Below are 18,746 nucleotides of genomic sequence, written 5' to 3'. Positions count from 1 at the left end.
AAAATTGTACTTAACTCCATTCTTATCTGATTCTTCATGCTTTTCACCTAGTTTAGTTGGCACTTCCCCCTCCTGCTCTTTCTTCTTTTTCCTTATTCTAACACTTATATAATTTCTCAAAGCCAGTTGTATTAAATTATATGTATTAAGTGTGTCTTTGGAAAGTGAGTCAGATCCATTTTCATTGTAGAATTGACATAGTTACTCTCCTACTAATTTCCACTCATTTGATTCCAATTCTTTTTCCTTAGAGAACCAAGGAGAAGTGTACTGTACAGGTTTTAAAAGATCAATGATCTGCTCCCAAGTTACAATTAAACCTTGATTTTTTATCAGTTTGACCAATCTTTTGACACATTTTTCTTGAAAAGGAAAAGAATGCTGTTTTCTAAATATCTGTTCCATTTTAACTGAAATACTATTTTAGCCCTAAAACAAAGTTTCTTTGTCTGTTTTTGTACTCACCCTAATTTCTGAGTCAAGGAGACTTTTCCACTGAAATCAGGATGGTGTCTGTCCCACGTTCTGATATCAAAATGTAATGCTCTTCTCTAAAATGTAATGTTCTCTGGGAGCAGGTTTCTTGTGGGGCTTTTGGAAGCAGCCTTTATTTCAGTTCTAAGTAATCACCCCGAATGCAGCCAGGAGTTAAAGTCCAAATCCTTTATTGTTTCATTTTAAGTCTTGTCTCCTTCCTGGGGCCCAGCTTTCTTAGAGGCTTATCTCTCTCCTTGGTTCAGAGAGCTCCTGTTGCTAGTCCTTTGCCTCTGCCAGCTTCTGCCTCTAGCTTCCTCCGAATGAGTTCCTAGTGGGCTTCTCATTCCTGGCCCTCCTTATATGCCCCACACTGAGTATACACCAATCATTATGTCACTAGGAAACCATTATTTGTTGTAGAATCAAATCACTGTCTCCTCATTTCCACTTAGTACCTTGTTTCAAGTTCTGGCCCATAACATCTTCTTGTAGGATCAGATCAATCATACTGAACCATGCTAAATTAGATAATTATTGTCAATTCCAGTTACTTAGCACCTCATAAGAATCCTAACAATTATATACTTCAACAGTAATACTATATGATGATCAATTCTGATGGATATGACCCTCTTCAACAACTAGATGAACCAAATGAGTTCAATAGAGGAACAATGAATTGAATCAGCTACACCCAGTGAAAGAACTCTGGGAGATGACTATGAATCACTACATAGAATTCCCAATCCCTCTATTTTTGTCTGCCTGCATTTTTGATTTCCTTACAGGTTAATTGTACACTATTTCAAAGTCCGATTCTTTTTGTACAGCAAATAACTTTTTGGACATGTATACATATATTGCATTTAACTTATATTTTAACATATTTTATATGTATTGGTTAACCTGCCATCTGGGGGAGGGGGTGGGGGGGGGAAGGAGGGGAAAAATTGAAATAAAATGTTTTGCAATTATCAATGCTGAAAAATTACACATCCATATATCTTGTAAATGAAAAGCTATAATAAAAAAGAAGTTTTGAACTAGATAATATGACAAAGTAATTCATGTTAAAGTTTCAATGTAAAAGGTTTAACCTCTATCTTAAAATATGTATAATATAGGTATATATGTATGGTACATGTATATGCAATATGTATATACATATATATGTGTGTATGTATATATACAAAAGCAAATAATATATATGTATATATACATATATAATATGTATTATGTATATATGTATATATATATACATAATATATGTATATATATGTATATATGTATATATATGTATATATGTATATATATATATGTGTGTATGTATATATATATACAATTTGCTTTTAATACCTAGGAGAATCCTGAGATAATAAAATAATTTTAACTATTATCAATTTTGCAATATGAGTGGTTCTATGAAAGAATAATAGGAGAATTGGAAGAAAATTAGGAAGGAAAGGAAAGGAAGGAAAATAGGAAACAAGCATTTATTAAGCATATGCTATGTTACAGGAGCACATACTTTAAATGTTTATGTGCATCTGCTGCTTACTTGGGCCTGTAGAACTTGTTATCTTTTAGACAGAGTTTTCCCCTGGTGTAAGTATGCAAAGTCTTCATGGAAAGATTTAATAGACATGTTAGATATTGAGTATCACTAGTTCTCTTCTTATAACTTGTGAGAAAGCTATCATGTTTCAATATACTTTTGATGAATCTCTGCCACTCCCTTGGCAAGAGAATGCCAGTAATGAGTTAAGTTTGAATATCTAAAATTCATGATTCTTTCATTTGTCCTCTATTACTCCTCAGAGATAATTTCATCTATACTGGGGTTCCCACTAGTAGTACATTCTCAATTGATGAATTCTGTATAACACTCATATTTATAAAAGAGCAAAGTAAATTCCAAATAGATCGAGTCACATAAGTAGTGAATTGCAGAACTGAAATGGACAATGAGATTTATGAGTTCTCCTAAATCTACAGTCTTAGGGATTCATATTTAGCCAGCACTGTTCCTCATATTCATTAAGCAATATCCAATTTAATTCTTGTTAGAATGTGTAAATGTACTGTTAATCTGTTTCCTCTTGAATTTCTTTCTCTTGCCCTACACAGATGCCAAAATTATTTTCCTTAAGTACATCTGACAGTGTTATTCCCATAATCAATAAATTCTTCTGGCTCTCTGTTGCCCCTGGAATAAATCATAAACAGTACTATCTAATTTTCATAACCTGGTCCCAATCTATCTTTCCAGGTTCACTATACATCATTCACATTCCCATACTTTATGATTAAGCTAAACTAGGTTCTTCTTTGTTTCTCACATTGGCCATTAACTCCTGTCTCCATGAATAGAATCCCCACTTCACTTTAGGATAACATACTTTTAGTATGTAATAGGATTACAACTTCTAGTACCCTTCCTGTCCAATTTCAAAGTATTTAACTATTTTTTAATTTATTATTTTATTTTTATTTTGTGTGTGCATATATGCATATATGTGAGTGTTATACATGTACAATATATAGAGATTAGAGCTCACATTATACAGGTGAACAAAGTGGGATCCAAATAGGTTGAAACTTGTCCAGGATCACAAAGTTAATAAATATAATTATTTATACTGGTTACCCTGGTTAGAATATAAACTCCTGGAAAAGATCTTTTTATTCTTTATATTTACCTCCTAGTACCTGGTAAGTAGGAGGTGCTTAATGAATGATGATTGAATGAATGAATAAATTATTGTCCATTAGTAACTGAAACTAAGCTCCCTATGAAGACATGTAGTTTTTAAATGCATTAATGATTCTCCACTGCAAAGTCAAAAATTCCAAATTATGGTTCAAATGATAAATAATGTTATCAGTGAGCATTCTTCTAGCAGATGAAACAAATCTCTGATGAGCATCACTTTCTGGATCAAAACTACCCATCCAGTTTTGTATCAATGTATAATACAAATCATTGGCTTATATCAAGAAAATTCAATGCTGCATGTGAAAATATTTTAACTTTTTTTTTAAAGATTCAAATTGCATTTTCACACTCAATGATATCCAACTATTACCAGAAGATCCATGCCAGATTGTCACTTTTACTGCCTTTATATTAGCAATTCTTCTGAACCATTTGATAATGGTTGAAATTGTTAAGAAATTTTGTGCTGGTAGCCTGCTTCTTCATGAATTTCCTATGGTAGCTTTGGAACCTCATTGAGGCATTCAATTACAGCCATGGAGGAAGCATTTCTATCTTCTCAAGGTTACTATGACTGGCACTTGCCAAATAATAATTTTGGGTCATACGTAAGGACTTTAGTGATCTCTTCTCCTTTCTTTCCAAATACCTTGAAGTTTATAGGGTCCAGGAGGGAGCCATAGCTTGAAAGGTAGCAGCCTGAGTAGACATGGGCTGTGATTAGTACTTTAATTTGAGAGGGAACACTGAGGAGGAAGCTATCTTAATCTTAAAGGGTAAACAAAGAACTGTCATACAGATAATAATACATTGTGTCAGAAACAAGAGAAAATTAATGGTGGAACTGAATCCAGTAATCTGGAAAGTTGTGAGATTAAGAGATAAGAAGCAAGGTTACTATAGGAGGAAACCAACAAAATGGTGGAAGGGTGAGGGAGTACACCAATGGATGCCAATGGGTGGAGGAAAATTGTTTGTGGAAGGGATCCCTGTGTTAGAGGTACTGTTCCCTTTGGGACCCTAAATGGCCAATGCCCATAATGTTTTCAGAACCTGGAAGATACAATCAAGAAAGTTTATTATTGTTGTTATTTGTCATTCATTTTCTTTTTTTATTAAAGCTTTATTTTCAAAACATATGTATGGATAATTTTTCAACACCGACTCTTAAAAAACCCTGTGTTACAAATTTCCCCCTTCTTTCCTTCATCCCCTCCCCTAGATGGCAAGTAATCCAATATATGTTAAATATGTGTAATTCTTCTATACATATTTCTACAATTATTGTACTTCACAAGAAAAATCAGACCAAAAAGGGAAAAAAATAAGAAAGAAAACAAAATGCAAACAAACCACAACAAAAAGAGTGAAAATGATATATTGTGATCCACACTCAATTCCTACCATCCTCTCTCTGGGTGTAGATGACTGTCTTCATCACAAGACCATTCAAACTGGCATGAATCACTTCATTGTTGAAAAAAGCTGTGTCCATCAAAATTGATCCATCAAGAATAAATCTTGTTGCCATGTACCATCATCTCCTGGTTCTGCTCACTTCACTCAGCATCAGATCATGTAAATTGCTCCAGGCCTTTCTGAAATCATCCTGCTAATCATTTCTTATAGAGCAATAATATTCCATAACATTCATATACTATAACTTATTTAGCCATTCTCCAACTGATGGACATCCACTCAGTTTTCAGTTTCTTATCATTACAAAAAGGGCTGCCTATCACCCATTTTTTAAAAATGACATCATGGGGTGATGTCACATGAATTGGGTGTAAGTGCAGAAGAGCTGCACAAAGTCATAAGTTTCAGTTTCTCTTCCAGAATAACCAAAATCTAGTGAGAAGACAAAAATCAAGAGAACTGCTGATAGCCCAGGATGCAAACAATGAACTGTCATACAAATAACAATACTTGTGTCAGAAACACAGTGGGTGATCTTATTGTCTTTGATGTCTGACCAAACTCTTAGTGCTTCATAGCTCCTGCGTCAGTTGCCTCCATGGCCATTAGAGTAAATTTATCTCATCTAACTATTTTGTCAGGGGACATCTTTACATGTTTGGGGTAGACATCTTCCTAACCCACCAAAAGGTTTGAGGCTTGTGAGTTACATTCAACCTGATGTAGTCCATCTACTGAAGTTGTTTACTCTGGTGTAACCACTGTGCATGGCATAGCTTTTGGAGTCATGGAGGAGAGTTGAGTACCAGGTAGACATTAAAGGTAGATGAGCATTCCTTGTAAAGCTCTCATACTTGAGGTGCTAATCCTCTTTGGGCACCTTATTTAGCTCAAGTATGTATTGTAATATGTATGGAGGACAAAATAAGTATTTGGGGTTAGAGGACCTGAGCCATATCTAGGTTTGGCAACTAATTTGCTGTGTGCATGATATTGGCTGAATCACTGTGACTCTGAAAGGTCGAAAAGATCTCTAAGATTCCTTCTGACTCAAAATACTATAAATAAAAAATTCAATAAGGCAGTGAGTTTTGAAGTATTTTTTTTTTGTAGTTGTCTCTTCTTGCCAGCCTCATTGCTTACCAACCAACCAACCAACATTTAAGTGCCTACTATGTGATACTATTTTACAGTTTTTTATCCTGTGAAATGAAAATTCTCATTTTTTTTCTTAAATGAAAACAGGGAATTCCCTCAACAGAGGCTTTTAGGATTGAATTGTTTTAAGTGATAATTCAGATTCAGTCATCAAAATTTCATTTAGTACTAGTAACATGCAGGGATATAGATCTACACGCTTTTTCTGAAATCACTCCAAATTACAAGGAGCTTGGCTCAACACTAATTTGCATAACTCCTTTCATAAGGAATTGGACAGATTGCATGTGATGGTACATTTCATATTTCAAAGTATTTTTTAAGCCTTAATGTACTGTAGAAGTATAAATTATAGTCATTGTTCACAAAATTATGGAGACCTGTAAGGATCCTCAGAGACCATGAAGTCCAATCTTCCTCTGTTCTCTACATTTTATACATTAAGAGGCTGAGGCCCAGGGAACTCAATGAATTTGCTCACATAGGAAACAATAATCAGAGATGGAATTATTGTTACATTATTATTATCACTGTAAGTACATTATTATTGTTGTTTCTTTTTATTATTATTATTATCCACAGTGGTAGTCTTTTAAAAGAACAAAGGAGATGGATTGATTCACTTAGAAGAGTCTCTAATGATGAAAGTGAATGTCAGTAAGAAACAGAAAATAGGTCAAAATCCCATTTATGCAGATTTATTTCATTTTCACTTTTATACATAGCCCTTCTTCTTCAGTTACTTCTTTCCTATTCATCCATCTCCACCATAATATTTCAATGCAGAAACCCAAAGACTCAGGTGTCAAAATAGTGAAGCATTTGAAGATAGGAAAGAAGTATTGACCTCCCTCCTCAACATACACTTGGTACACAGCTACAGAGCTAAGGGTCATTTGCAAAATGACCCCTACTACAAAAGTTATGCATTTTTAGAAGCAGACTATGTTTTCCCTCATTGACTTTCACTGTTCATGAAAGGAAGGAAAAACAATGCTTCTGCCTTTTATTAGTCTCTCTCAAACTGAAATTTATTCCTATTTAAGCAGGCAATTTCTAAACTATAGGTTCATGCTGCAGGCTATGACATTTCTTATGTTCTTCTAAAACATCCATGATGAAATGTCAGAGTAAATATTTAGGGAGTCTTTGACAAAATATAGAAAATATCAGAAATAATTCACCTGAGTCGAGAATCCAATTAACATTATTATAATAAAGATATTTGATATTTTCATGATATATATAATACATAATTAAATAATATAAACAACTAACATTTAGTTAAATTCTATAATGTCTGTTAAGAGCTTTACAAGTATTATCTCATTTGTTTTTCACAACAATCCTGAGACATATGTAATTATTATCCCCATTTTATAGGTGAGGAATTCAAAACAAACAGACACAAAGTGACTTGACCAGGATTACAGAGCTAATAAGTGTCTCAGTCTGGATTTTAATTCAGATCCTCCTGACTTCAGGTATAGTACTCTTTCTACTTTGTGATCTTGAAGTCTAAAATCGGATTACTGATTAGTATTACAGGGATTCGTTTTTTCCTAAGAAATTTTTTTTACATTTCTTTTTTTTTAATTTCTTAGGAATTAAGAAGGATATGTGTCAATAAAATAAAGAAACTGATAACTATTATTTACAGGATTCAAGATACTTTTGGAGGTAGGGTTGTATACTATAAAGCCCACTGGACATAGAATCAGGAGACTTGGATTTGAGTCCTAAAAAGTCATGTGATCAAGAACGAGTCATTTAATCTCTTTAATTATTCTCATCTGTGAAATAGGAATGATTAAAAACCTAGGTACTGTCTAAGATGTAGGACAGTGTTCTGGAAAGAATATGAAAAATAGAGTGAGAGATCAATAGTAAGAATCTAAATTTTGTGCTTTACTCTCATTTAACCTTGAGAAAACTATTTCATTGAGATTTCCTTAATTTTATTACCTATAAAATAAGAGGCTTGGATTAAAAACCTCAGAGGTTCTTGCCATCTCTGCATCTGATGCCATTTCATAGGACTATTTTGAGCAAAATAATTTTGTAAATTTTAAGCATCAATAGAAATAAGGGTCTTTGCATAATCAAATTTTAGATTTGGAAATGACCATGGATATCTATATGTTCTAAAACCGTGATTAGCCCAAGATGCTACTATCAAGGATAAGCATCAGATCTAAGTTTTCTGACTTCTAATACAATATTATTTTTTCTCTTGGATGTTGTTTCTTCTATAAATTAGAAATGTATATCACATGCATATGTAATATTATAAATATGAATTATAATAAATTATGCACATGAATTTATATAACACCATATACATTTGTGATAAGAATATGTTTAATTATTATAGAGTATTATATATTATAACTATATTTGAATCATCTCATAAAATTATAAATTCCATCACTCATCTTCATTTGGATTGAACTTTTTTGTTACCTACACTAGTTTCACCAGTAACTAACTCATAGACATAAAAGCTTAAACAAAGAAGATTGTATATTTCAAAGTGCTAGAGCTATATGATAATTTAATAATTAATTTAATCTCAGACTTTAAAGATGTCCATTTCTTTTGACTATGAAGTCATGGACTGTGATTTATTAATGAATTAGAGTGTCTTAGTAATAAGCTACTTGCTGTGATTCAGTCTGGCAATCAGTCTTAGTCATAATATCGACATGGCACAGAAACTCTTTCCAAACTGAATTCAGTCAAGCCTACTATTCAAAGTCACAAAGATCCAAGGGTTTTTTTTTTTTTTTTTTTTTTTTTTATTGGATCTAGTCAAACCAGGTTTTGTGTGTGCATATACATTAACAAAGGATTAATGATTCACATATAGACTACTTACATCTAATCATGAATTGTTTTGATTAGAAATCTTCCAACATCATAGCAAACTATACAGGTTTTTAAATAAATATTTGGTTGAAATGCTGTGCAAAATATTTGGGGTCTCAGGTATTATCAGGCTCCCCTAACTCCTATTCCTTCCTTTCTATCAAAGGAAAAGGCTATTTTTTCTGAACCTGTTTGAAAGAAGAATGGATTACTTAAATAGAAATCAAGGGAATCTTAGGAGATATGACCGTTTCATCTAAGAATTCATAAAAGAGAAAAAGGGAGAGATTATCTACATTATAAAACAGTCCTAGATTTTGAGAAAGTTGATTTCAAATAATTCTAAGAAAGAAGTCATAGGGAATTGGTAAAGTCTGGGATTCTCTCACCTCCCATCAATTCTTTCTTATTTTTTACAAAAGGGAAAGACTTTCATCTCTATTAATGAGAGAGTCCCATACCAACAGGTTTGGGCCAAATGATAAATGATAAATAAAGGAGAGTTATAGATAAATAGATAAAGGAGAGTTTTTTTTTAAGAGATATGTGGCCAACTTAGATTTTTTTAAGTCACATACAAAAATATGTGAAGATAGGAAATAGGGAGAAAAATGGAGAAAAATCATATCCCTTCCCATTTGTCATTCAAACTCCTGTCTCTACTTCCCTCAAACCTTCCCATTGTTTTCCTACCAAGTTACACAAATTATCCTGAAGGTACAACAGAGTAATGATCTATGCAAGTGGGGTACATCTACACCAACAAAACTACTGACCTTGAAATATATTTAAACCTATATCCAGAATTATTTATATACTGCCTTGAAGTAGCTGTTTCTCAAGACTTATGGCTTATTTCCTCCTAGAACAGTTTATATTCTTGACTTCTATCATAAGAATATTTTAATAAAAATTAATCCCCAGGGTTTACAGGTAGGGTGGCAGCTAATCTTCATTCTAACATGAACTAAGAGGTTAATACCTAGTTTCCCTAGTTTGAAGAATAGGAAAAGGAAAATATTATGGAACTATTGGCCAAATATGTTCCTATCAGAAAAGGATGGTCAGGCTCTCTTGGCTGCTTAGCTCAGGTAGCTAGAACATGTTGATAATGATGTTAAGATTTTGATTTCCTTCATGTATACATACTAACAAATACACATGCTTGTTTTTATTTGTGCACAGTTACACTATTAATCACTTTACTAAGATTCTTTTTTTTCCCCAAAATTTACTTTGCATTTTTATTGGTTTCTCTTTTAGTAACAATGGAAAAATAGCCACCACAATGAAAGTAAATAACTAAAACTAAATTCTTTAATTTTAAAATTTAAAAGACACACAGTTCACTAGAGTCAGAGGTATAACTTGTCACTAAGCATAAGTAGGTTGCTTTTTTTTTAAACTGGAGATATGTTCATGAGATAAGGTGGAGCTTATTACTTCTCTCTACAGAGTTCTGATTCTCTGAAGGGGAAAACATTGTCTCTATTTCTGTTCAGCAAACTGTAGGGAAAATAGTAAAATGAATAGGAATGAGAACACAATAAATCACCAAAAGCAGATGGTATTTAATGTATTTTGGTTTGGGAAGAACTAAAGACAGAAGTATATGAGTTACTAACAAATATGTAATTAATCAATAAAAAGAGCTATTATTCCAGAGTTCTGGAAGATATCCAGAATAGTATTAATCTTTGCAAAAGAGATAAAGAGAACCTTGCAGAATAAAATTCAACCTTACTTCAGTACCCAGAAAACAATTTTTATATAAAGCCTGGAGTTTGAGAGGATGTGAGAGGGGAAGAATAAAATCCATAGAGCTTCAGATCTAAAGCACAAATCTTCCAGACATGTCTAATGGTTTCTCTAAGGGTACATTATAAGTCTCTCAATTTTTTTGTAATTCTTTAACAGCCTAAGATGACAAGGGGAAAAAGGACTTCTTTAGACCCTGAAATGGATTTTGAAAGTCCCTCAGGAGAGGAGAGGCTACTTAGGAAGTCTACACCAGCACAGGAGAATTGGATATGACCAAAATGATCTAGTCAGACCAATTCATCATAGCTCATCTACACAGTCTCACTAATAGTAAGGACTCAAAATCATTGTGCCTACACTTTAGTATTTTCTTTAAAAGCTGAGGCTTAACAGAGCTACCTAACTTTCTGATTATCTCTCATTGTTTATAATGTGCATTTCTCCAACTCTGCCCCACCACAAAAAGAAAAGCTTATGTAAAATTGCTATTTATTTTTGTAGACATCATTGCTTCCCCTTCCCCATTAGAATGTAAGTTTCTTTAAACCAGGGACCATTTTCTTTTTTACCTTTGCAACTCCAGAACTTTGTGAATGGTGCAGAACACAATAAGATCTTAATAAATGCATGTTGAATTTGAAGTCAACATGTCACATATAGGTGACCTAATTTTCAAGAGATCTAAATATTTGTTAATCCTAGAAGGTTAAAAGACACCAATAAAGGTGAATTTCTCCTTTAATTATCTCAGTTCATCAATATTTATTTTTTTACTATATGAAGAACTATTATCACTAACAATTGTATTGTATTCTAAGATTCTTTTATCACAACAATCAATAAATCAACATTTATTAAGGGTGTAAGATGTAAAATGGAATAAACTAGAGGTGAAGATGTAAATACCAAAAGGGAAATAAGCCTCTCACCTACAAAAATCTTACAAAGAGTTATATCAGTGATTGAAATTCACATCATTAGGGTGGAATATGGGTAGAGTACTAGCCTTAGATTCAAGATGGACCTGATTTCAAATTTGGCTTCAGACACTTACTAACTGTGTGACCTTGGTCAATTGCCACCGCTCCCCCCCAAAAAAGAAATTATTATTATTACTTAAATAGCATTAGAAAGTCTCCATGTGCTCCTTTCTTTTGGAACTTGTAGAAAGAATGTAGAATAAATCTAGGACAAAAACACCAACTTTACTAGAAGGCTGGATATATCTGATCAGGTAAGTGCTCGGGTACTAATCCCTTCACCAGCTGGACCCATTCTTCCCAATATAAAGGTCTGTGCTGCAACAGAAATTCTTTTCATGACCTACTCCTCTGTCTTCAGAAAACATGAATGAGTGATTTCTAAGATCTCTTTCAAATTGAAAATTATCTGATTTAAATAGAAGAAAAAGGTAACATTATTATTCCTACTTTACTGATTCAGAATTCCCTATGCCCATTCCTGTTTGCTGGCATTGGGTCCAAGTCTGGGAGCTGACGTGGCCTATATTAGAACCCATCAAAGCCACATTAAATTACTGTTTTACTGATAAGAAATTTTAATCTCAAGTAGTTTAAAGGATTTGTCTAGGATTAGGTTGTTAAGTAAATGTTTCTGATCACTATAAGGGATCTAGAATACTTTCTACTATATCCTCATATCTTTTTCATTATTGTCAAATCCATATGAAAAAGAATTTGTAATCTAGTTCACAGAATGACAATCTGTATTTTTTTTGAAGATGAGACAATAATTGAATTGAATTGAGGCATATTTCTTCATAGGCAACTAAGTGATAAAGTAGATAGAAGGTTGGAATTGGTGTTAAAACAAAACAAAACCAAAACCTTGAGTTTAGATATGACTTCAGATACTTCCTAGCAGCAAAATGTTGAGTAAATCACTTTACTTTTGATAGCCTCAGTTTCCTGATTTGTAAAGTAGGCATAATAATATTTATTAGAAAAGTTTATTGTGAGGATCAAATGAGATATTTGTCAAAGGGCTCAGAATAGTTCCTAGTACATACTAAGTTTAGTAAATGGGCATTTCTTTCCCTCTCCCATTCCCTATATATGAAAAATTCATGAATAGAAGACTGTAATGCATGCTGAGGTTTCATAACAGATGATAGAAGAATTATATTGGGTGACTTCAAAGGGTTAGGAAGAAATAGGGTCAACTCTCATATAGACTTGTGTATCCCTCCAGTCACATAGCTCCTCAATGCCAGGAATATAAAATGCAGCTCTGAATCAGTAGATAGAGTTCCTTTCTAGGAGGTCCGTATACTGATGATGTCACAGGTATGGCCATTCTTTCCCCAAAACAATTACAAAATATTTTCAAGGAACATTAAAGATCATCTTAGTCCACCTTCCTTATTTTTCAGATGAAGAAACTGAGATCCAAAGAAATTAAGAAATTTGAACAAAGTTACATAGCTAGTTAGTGCCTCAGACAGGACCAGAAATGTTAAATTATATTATTAGAATTATAGATTGTGTCGATCACACAGTGGGAACTATATCAACATATTCCTTTAGAATATCAACTCTTAACCTGGATTCATGAACTTGTTTGTTTGTTCTTAACAGTCAATAAATACGTTTCAATACAATTTATTTCTTTCAGGAGGCATCTGGGGGCAATATGAATAGAACATGGACCTGTAGTCAAGAACACCTTAGTTTAAGTATGCCTTCAAGTACTTGTTTGTAAAGATGCAATATAAACATTGCTCCCTAAGCAGCCATACCTACTGAAGACTACATCAAAGTCCTTGGCATTGTCAAAAATAACCAAAAAAAAGGAATATAGTTTGATGGAAATAACACTAAAGAAAATGAATGACTGAGTTTTTGTCCATTGAACCCTAAGGACTGTGACATTAAAAAAGTTCAAGAGACATAATTTCTATTTGTCATTGTATTAATAATGCCAGCATGTCTATTTACTTGATTTTAATTTTTAGGTTTTTTATACATATATATTAATTTTTATATATATATTCCATATGAATCATGTTAGATAAGGAAAATAAGAACAAAAGGGAAAAAACATGAGAAAGGAAAAAAAAGAAGAAAAAAAAATGAAAATAGTGTGCATTAATCCACCTTCAATCTTTATAGGTTTCTTTGAATGTAGATAGCACTTTCTAACCAAAGTTTATTGTGATTGCCTTGAATTGCCTTGTGATTTCCTCTGAGAAAAACCGGGTCTATCATAGCTGATCATCACACAATCTTTTTGTTGCTTTGTGCAATGTTTTCCTGGTTCTGCTTGCTTTGCTCAGCATCAGTTCATGTAAATCTTTCTAGGCTTTTCTAAAATCAGCCTATTTATCATTTATTATAGAATAATAACATTCCATTACTTTCATATACCATAATGTCTTCAGCCAATTTCCCAATTGATGGACATCTACTCATTTTCCAATTCTTTGCGACCACAAAGAGCTGATATAAATATTTTTACACATTTGGATCTTTTTCCTCTTTTATGCTCTCTTTAGTATACAGACCCAATAGTGATATTGATGGGGGTTGAGGTCCCTTTAAGATTCCTTTCTGATTCCCAACCCCACCATGGCTGAAGAAGCTAGGATTTTTGACTCACAAAAGCACCTTTTTGAATTCCAATGATATCTGGGCTTTCCCAGCCCCCACCAGATCTGAGCTAGCTTGGGCTTTCCCAGTCCCCCAGTATTTGCTCAGGTTTCCCCAACCCCCACAAACAGCTTCTTCCTTATCTAAGGACCCATTGAATTCTATTCAAATTCTAACCCTGGCTGATGCTCAGGCTTGAGGACAGCCTGGAACTTCACCCATGGGCCTCATGGGATTATCCAAAGCCCCCCTATTATAAAAAAGAGCCAGACTGGAGTCCACTCTTTGCAGGAGCCCCCCAAACATGATATCCTTCTGGCCATGTAAGGGTTCCTGTCTGCCCGGCGACCATCTCTGGCCCTGGTGTATTTCTACATTTACTCTTACTTCCAAGCTCCTACAATAAACATTTTTTTTTTAAATCAATCTAGGTTCTTAAGCCTGTAAATTCCTTTACAGGGGACTCTGTGCCGTCACTAGACTACCCTTGCGCCAAACCAAAAAAGGTTCCCCTTTTCCTAACTCTCATCAGTATTACTGAATCAAAGGAGATACCCTTTGGACAGTTACAAATTGCTCTTCAGAGTGGTTGGATCAGTCCACAACTGCATCAACAATGGATTAGTGTCCCAGTTTTCCCACATCCCTCCCAACATTTATCAACTTTTCCTGTCATCTAATCCAATTGATAGGTGTGGGATGGCACATCTGAGTTGTTCTAATTTGCATTTCTCTAATCAATAATGATTTAGAACATATTTTCATATGAATATAAGTTTAATTTCTTTTTCTGAAAGTTGTCTGTTCATATCTTTTGATCATTTATCAATTGGGAAATGACTTGTATTCTTATAGACTTGACTCAGTTATCTATATATTCTAGAAATGAGGTCTTTATCAGAAATACTAGCTATAAATTTGTTTCCCTTCAATTTCCTGCTTCCCTTCTAATCTTGGATACATTTGTTTTGTTTGTGCATAAACTTTTGCATTTCATCCTTTAATTCTTCTTTGACCAAAAATTCCTGTGTTCTTCAAAGATCTATTAGATAAACTATACTTTATCTTCTAATTTACACCTAAATCATGTACCCATTTTGACTTTATTTTGGTACAAGATGTGAGATATAGGTCTTTGACAAATTTGTGACATACCCAGCAGTTTTTGTCAAAAAGTAAATTCTTATCCCAGAAGCTAGACTCTTTCTATTTACCAAATAGATCACCAAAGTGATTAATTATTATGTTTTGTGTACCTAACCTATTTCATGGATCCAACACTCTTATTTCTCAGTCAGTACCAGATGGTTTGATAACTTGTGTTTTATAATAGAGTTTTAAGTCTGGTACTGCAAGGCCAACATCCTTTATGTTTTTTTCAATTAATTTCTTTGATATATTTGATCTTTTCTTTTTCCAGTTAATTATAACTATAATTTTTAGCTCTATAAAATAATTTTTGGCAATTTCATTAGTATGATACTGAATAAGCAGACTAATTTAAGTAGAATTGTCATTTTTGTTATATTAGCATGGCCTATTGATATTTTTCAAATTGTTTACATCTAACTTTATTTGTGTGAAAAATGTTTAGTACTTCATGTCATATAGTTCAGTTCCTGGGTTTGTCTTGGCAAGTAAATACACAAATATTTTGTCTACAGTCATTTTAAATGGTGTTGAGCTTTGTTGGTAACATTAAAATGCTGATGATTTATGTGAGTTTATTTTATATCTTGCAAATTTGCTATAGCTATTAATTGTTTCAAGTAGTTTTTGATTGATTTTCTAAGATTGCCCTAAGTATACCATCATATCATTTTTGAAAAGTGATGGTTTTACCTCTTCATTGCCTACTCTGATTCCTTCAACTTCTTTTACTTCTCTTATTGCTAAAGCAACATTTAGTTTTAAAGCAACACTAAAAATTAGTGGTGATAATGACATCCTTGTTTCACACCTGATCTTATTTAAGTCTAATTTATCCCCATTATATATAATGCTTGCTGATGGTTTTAAGTACTCTGTTTAACATTTTAAGGAAAACTCCACTTATTCTTATGCTTTCTAGTGTTTTTAAATAGGAATGAATTATGTATTTTGTCAAAAGCAGTTTCTGTATCTACTGAGATTATCATATGATTTCTACTAGTTTTGTTATTGATATGGTCAATTATACCTTATATTTTCCCTTCCATTGAACAAACTCTGCATTCCTGGTATAATTCTCATTTGATCACAACATCTAAATTGTAATCTCTTTGCTAATATTTTATTTAAAATTTTTGCATCAATATTCATAAAGGGTATTGGTCTATAATTTTCTTTTTCTTGGTTCTTGGGTTTAGGTATCAGCATATTTGTGTCATAAAAGAAATTCATCCATTTTACCAAATAGTTTATATTTATCGGAATAGTTTATATTATTTGGAAGGATCCCCAAAGGGTTAGAAAACTTCTTTATGCCATTATGTCTATATCCCAAAGAGATTTTTAAAAGGGAAAAAAGACCCGTATGTACAAAAATATTTATAGTAGCTCTTTTCATTGTAGCAAAGAATTGGAAATTTAGGTGATGCATATAAATTGGGGAATGGCTGAGCAAGTATATAGTATTGGAATCTATTGTTCTTTAAATTTTTGGTAATGTTCACTTAAAATCAATATGGCTTTAGGGATTCTTTGCTTAGAGAGTTCACTGATGTTCAATTTATATTTCTAAAATTGTGTTAGATATATTATTTCCTTTTCTGTGTATCTGGACAACATGTTTCTATAAATATTCATCCATTTCAATTAAATTGTCAATTTTTTTGGCATATATTTAGGCAAAATATCTCCTAATTATTGCTTTAATTTCTTTTTTCAATGATGGTAAAATTAATCCTTTTCCTTTTTGATGCTGGTAATTCTGTTTTTTATTCATATATTTATTAATACATGGATGGTCATTTTGCCTTCTCTCTCAAGCAAAGTCAGGGCTTAAGGTTTATTTGACTGATGGAAGAAATGGGTATTCTTAACTCTGCTTAACAATTAATGAGAAAATGCATATTATAATGAGGGATTGAATTTGTTTAAATATTCTATGATTATGTCATTTACTTCTAAATTATCCCAGTATTGGGAAATTTATTCAAGAATTTATTCTCTCTTTTTTATTAATTTTATAATTATAGCATTTTTGACAATACATATGTATAGGTAATTTTTTACAAAATTATCCCTTGTACTCCTCCTGTTCTGAATTTTTCCCCTCCTTACCTCCACCACCTCCCCTATGTGGCAGGCATTCCCATACATAGTAAATATGTTATAGTATATCCTAGGTACAATATATATGTGCAGAACTGAATTTTGTTGTTGTTGTTGTTGTTGCAAAGGAAGAATTGGATTCAGAAGGTAAAAGTAACCTGGGAAGAAAAACAAAAAATGCTAACAGTTTACATTCATTTCCCAGTGTTCCCTCTCTTGGTGTAGTTGATTCTGTCCATCACTGATCAATTGGAATTGGATTAGGTCTTCTCTATGTTGAAGATATCCACTTCCATCAGAATATATCCTCATATAGTATTGTTGCTGAAGTGTATAATGATCTCCTAGTTCTGTTCATTTCACTCAGCATCAGTTGATGTAATTCTCTCCAAGCCTCTCTGTATTCATCCTGTTGGTGATTTCTTACAGAACAATAATATCCCATAACATTCATATACCATAATTTCCCCAACCATTCTATAATTGATGGGTATCTGTTCATTTTCCAGTTTCTAGCCACTACAAAAAGGGTTGCCACAAACATTTTGGCACATACAAGTCCCTTTCCCTTCTTTAGTATTTCCTTGGAATATAAGCCCAGTAGTAGCACTGCTGGATCAAAGGGTATTCACAGTTTGATAACTTTTTGGGCATAATTGCAGATTGCTCTCCAGAGTGGCTGGATTCTTTCACAACTCCACCAACAATGCATCAACATTCCAGTATTCCCACATACACTCCAACATTCATCATTATTTGTTCCTGTCATCTTAGCCAATCTGACAGGTAGTGGTATCTCAGAGTTGTCTTAATTTGCATTTATCTGATCAATAGTGATTTGGAACACTCTTTCATATGAGTGGATATAATTTCAATTTTATCATCTGAAAATTGTCTGTTCATATCTTTTGACCATTTATCAATTGGAGAATGGCTTGATTTCTTATAAATTAGAGGTAATTCTCTGTATATTTTGGAGATGAGGCCTTTATCAGAACATTTTACTATAAAAATGTTTTCCCAATTTGTTACTTCCTTTCTAATCTTGTTTGCATTCGTTTTGTTTGTACAAAAGCTTCTTAGTTTGATGTAATTAAAATTTTCTATTTTGTGATAAATAATGAACTCTACTTTTCCTTTGGTCACAAATTCCTTCCTCCTCCACAAATCTGAGAGGTTAACTATCCTATGTTCCTCTAATTTATTTATGATTTCATTCTTTATGCCTAAATCATGGACCCATTTTGATCTTATCTTAGTAGGTGGTGTTAAGTGTGGGTCCATTCCTAGTTTCTGCCATGCTAATTTCGGGTTTTCCCAGCAGTTTTTGTCAAATAATGAATTCTTATCCCAAAAGTTGGGATCTTTGGATTTATCAAACACTCGATTGCTATTTTTATTCACTATCTTGTTCTGTGAATCTAACCTATTCCACTGATCAACTAGTCTATTTCTTAGCCAATACCAACTGGTTTTGGTGATTG

The sequence above is a fragment of the Sminthopsis crassicaudata genome, chromosome 3 (genome assembly GCF_048593235.1).
Source record: "Sminthopsis crassicaudata isolate SCR6 chromosome 3, ASM4859323v1, whole genome shotgun sequence".
NCBI lineage: Eukaryota > Metazoa > Chordata > Mammalia > Dasyuromorphia > Dasyuridae > Sminthopsis > Sminthopsis crassicaudata.
Note: the sequence above shows the minus strand (reverse complement) of the source record.